This window comes from Garra rufa, chromosome 2 (assembly GCF_049309525.1).
Source record: "Garra rufa chromosome 2, GarRuf1.0, whole genome shotgun sequence".
In the NCBI taxonomy this organism is placed as follows: Eukaryota; Metazoa; Chordata; class Actinopteri; order Cypriniformes; family Cyprinidae; genus Garra; species Garra rufa.
Genome location: NC_133362.1, coordinates 65,516,735 through 65,521,086, shown reverse-complemented (window position 1 = coordinate 65,521,086; position 4,352 = coordinate 65,516,735). Strand labels below are relative to the sequence as shown.

General features: G+C 40.8%; 1 pseudogene; it reads right to left on the bottom strand.

Annotated features, from left to right (window-relative positions):
- Positions 1–1,622: 1,622 nt before the first annotated feature.
- LOC141326047 (uncharacterized) lies at positions 1,623–3,976 on the bottom strand (annotated as a pseudogene).
- Positions 3,977–4,352: the final 376 nt, after the last annotated feature.

The following is a 4,352-nucleotide window of genomic DNA, read 5'->3' as shown; positions in this document are numbered from 1 at the left end:
TGCAACAATGTGCAAAAAAAGAGGAGATTGTTAGTATCTTAATCATACTCATTGTTGACTTTTGATTTGTGAAGCTGCGGAGCTTCAGCACCACGGACAGCAGCCGATCCAGTGCTCAGTGCAGCAATGGATGTGACTACCAAAGCAACAACAGACATCCATGCATTACAGTTAAACTTAGCTACTAATAGTTTTTCATCAATGTATTAAATTATCTAAAATGTAATAGCAATATTGGAGTAAATAACAAGGTTTCTAGGCAGTTCTGACATGTCTTCAATGTTGAGAATTTCCTATGACATTACTGAATCAGTAAATACATTAATAAACAAAAAAAATTGTCCAGTTGTCAGGTGCTCAAGTGAAACGTTGTTGTATAGGGGTGACCAATACACATATAATTCATATAATTATTTACAGGTAGAACACAGCAACTAGGCAGAGGTCAGACTAGTGAAGCATGTCAACATGGTTCGCTGTGAGCCATCCAGCTGAAGATCCTGAACCTCTTCATGAGTGGCATGAAATGAACTGGCAGCAAACCTTTTCTTCACTTCAATAATACAGCAAGGCAAGCCAATAACACTGACAGGCTGTACAAAAGTCTTCCCCTTTTTAAATCACCTCTTGTCCAAATTCCGTGAACCGTATCAGCCTAACATTGTGGCAAAACTTTGCAACAATGCATCAATATGCATTGATGAGAGGATGCTTCTGTGGCATGGGCACCTCACTCGCAGGGTGTACAATGCTCAAAAACCCATCAAATATGAAATAAAATCCTACATATTGTGCGATTCTAAAACAGGGTACTGTTGAAAATTCTGGCAGTTTCTGGCAACTTAAAAAAAAATGCTGCCAGGGAAAGAGTAAAAATACTTTTGAAATGTCTTATCAGTTAATTAGAAATGTTTGCACTAATGCTGTGCACTAATGTAGGTTTTGCAACTGAACAAATTACATCAAGGTGAGTTTAAGTAATGCCGAGTTCAGACTGCACGATTTTCAAAGCAATCGCGTCACAGATGTTTTCACACTGCATGACTATCTGGGGCAGCATTCCGTCACTGCTGTGTTCACACTGCACGATGGATCGGCGACAGGGGGTTTCACACTGCATGACTTTACAATAGGAAGAATCGCCGACAACTTTGTCCCGGTCCGCAAACTACGTCTCACAACCAAACACACGCGAGAAGTGACATGGAAACAACGCGAGGTCAGGCATGCAAGTTCTCACGTGAGACTGGTATTATTATAAAAAAATGGTAGCCCGCAAGAAGCTTGTCATACAAATTGCATGTGCACTCATTTGCAGCGAAAAGAAAAAAAGCCGAAACTATTCTTGTTGATATTGTGGTCTATACCTTCGTAACTCCTCCCCTAACTTCCCGCTGGCCTGGATGTTGCTGTCTCATTGGCTGTAGGTAATCGCCGATGTGATTTTCAGTCAGATCACCTTTCACACGGCATGATTTTGAATCGCCGACAGGTCCAGATATTTAGCATGCCAAATATCTCACGGGTGCTGGCGACACGTCGGCGATTCTCTCAGATCGCGTCTTTGATAGTTCACACTGTGTGATTGTCACTCACGTGAACGAGCACTGATTTGCCTGTGATTTCGGGCATTTGTCGGCGATTTCTCAAAACCTGTCGGCGAGTCAAAATCGGGGCTAAAATTGTAGTGGACCACGCATTCCAGGGCCAGTTTATGGCAAGGGCCCCTCCCTGGCCACAATAGTGGACAAAGGTTTGCTACATTTTGATTGGATCTTGGTGGACTAACATAAGCAAACTGTCCAACGCCATCAGATAAGGATGCCAGGACAACTGCCAGACACCTCTTAGAGGGCAAGAAGAGACCTTTGGGACAAAAACCCAGGAAGAACAGAACTTCCTATTGGTCAAGACGCAGTTTCTGCCCTTCACCCACCTTGAAACTGTTTTCTAAGGTTTGGTCCTGTGACGGTCATAAAAATTCCTTAGAATCTCCAGATGCAAGCAGCAGTGGGTGAAACAAAGAGAGATCACAAAGATCCATCCAAATCCATTCATAACTATGTTTTCAAACCTTGAACTGATGCGAACCATAACACACACATCTTATACTTATTCAGAGAAATAAGTATTCTCACTGACAGCGATGTGTAGTGCAACATCTTACACAAACTCAGCTGTTAATGGACAAATGAATGCATGCATGACAGTTCAATCTTTTCCCATCATGTTTGGACTTAATGTGTTCATTACATGACCAAATGTTTTCTGATTGTGTTTTGGAAAATGAGAAATGCACCAGTAAAACATTATTGACACCTTTTTTAACTTTGTGTTTGGACTATGCAAATGACTTCCACAAGAGGAAAGAAGGGTGGGCTACCCCATGTCCCCCCGCTCTGATGGAACCAGCCAATCACAGCATGGAAATGGAGAAGCACCAAATTGCAATCTCCTCCTCATAGAAAAGTTATAAAGGTACCTCTCCAAAAGACACTCCTTGTTCTGAGTCTGCAGCCTGTGAAGGAAGAGACACTAACAGAGCAACTAAGTTCTGAGTCTGAGTCCCGTAGGGGAAGGGACACTAACAGAGCAACTAAGTTCTGAGTCTGAGGCCCAGCAGGGTGAGACACTAACAGAGCACCAAAGTTCTGAGTCTCCGGCACGTCCAGGGGACGGTAATAGATCAAACTTCTTTCTGAGTCTGCGGCCCGTTACTGGGAAGGCAGCAACAGATACCTCCATTCTGAGTCTCAGAATGGATACATTGAAAAAGTAGTATTCTTCAACATTTTTAAAAGATTCAAGATAAAATTGATTGTAAGACCATTTGTAGACATCATGGCAGCCAGTGTTGTGGATTGGGTGAAAGGGGGTCTGTGATTATTTGTTAATCTAATGAAAAATTGATTATTTGGTCTAATGAACAACTGTGTCTGATTGTTCCGGACCCTACATTGTTTTTTCTGAGCAACACATAGGCAACAAAGAATGTCGCCGGTTTGTAGAGTAATTTACAACAGCTTCAGATGTGGCTCATCCAATCAGAATCAAGGACCAAAACTGTTTTATACATTTTGGTTGAAACTCTTTCCACACTGAGGGGATCTGTCAGACTTCTCTATTGTGAATTTTAATGTGCCTGTTAAGATTTTCTTTTAGAGTGAAACTCTTTCCACACTGTTGGCAGATAAAAAGGCTCTCTCTATTGTGGATATTCATGTGCTTGTCAAGGTTTCCTTGTTTACTGAAACTCTTTCCACATTGATTGCATGTGTAAGGCTCTCTCCAGTGTGAATTTTCATGTGGTCTTTAAGGGTTCCTTTTTGAATGAAACTCTTTCCACACTGTTGGCAGATGAAAGATTTCTCTTCTGTGTGAATTTTCATTTGGGCTTTAAGGGTTCCTTTTTGAATGAAACTCTTTCCACACTGTTGGCAGATGAAAGATTTCTCTCCTGCGTGAATTTTCATTTGGACTTTAAGGTTTGTATTTTGAGTGAAACTCTTTCCACACTGTTGGCAGACAAAAGATTTCTCTCCAGTGTGAATTCTCATGTGTATTTTAAGGTTTGCTTTTCGAGTGAAACTCTTTCCACACTGTTGACAGATGAACGCCTCTCTCCAGTGTGAATTTTCATGTGGTCTTTAAGGGTTCCTTTTTGAATGAAACTCTTTCCACACTGTTGGCAGATGAAAGGCTTCTCTCCAGTGTGAATTTTCATGTGGACTTTAAGGTTTGCTTTTTGAGTGAAACTCTTTCCACACTGTTGGCAGACGAAAGATTTCTCTCCTGTGTGAATTCTCATGTGGATTTTAAGGTTTGCTTTTCGAGTGAAACTCTTTCCACACTGTTGACAGATGAAACGCCTCTCTCCAGTGTGAATTTTCTTGTGGACTTTAAATTCTCCTTGTTCATTGAAACTCTTTCCACACTGTTGGCAGAAGAAAGATTTCTCTCCTGTGTGAATTTTCATGTGGACTTTAAGGTTTTTATTTTGACTGAAACTCTTTCCACACTGTTGACAGATGAAACGCCTCTCTCCAGTTTGAATTTTCTTGTGGACTTTAAATTCTCGTTCATTGAAACTCTTTCCACGCTGAAAACAAGTGAAAAAACTTGTAGTTCTTGCCTTTTGAACTCTTTTTTGTGTAAATGTATTTTCTGACTGTAAGGAACAAAATGATTTTTTTCCAGTTATGGAAACATGAAGATTCTCAAACTGATCTTTCTCTTCAGTTTCATTCAGTATTTCTCTCTCCTCTTTCAGTGCTGTTGGGCCTAAGGTGGGAAAACAAAGAAATAAAAGTTAACCCCAGTTTAATGCCACAAAGCAGGTAACACCAAAACAT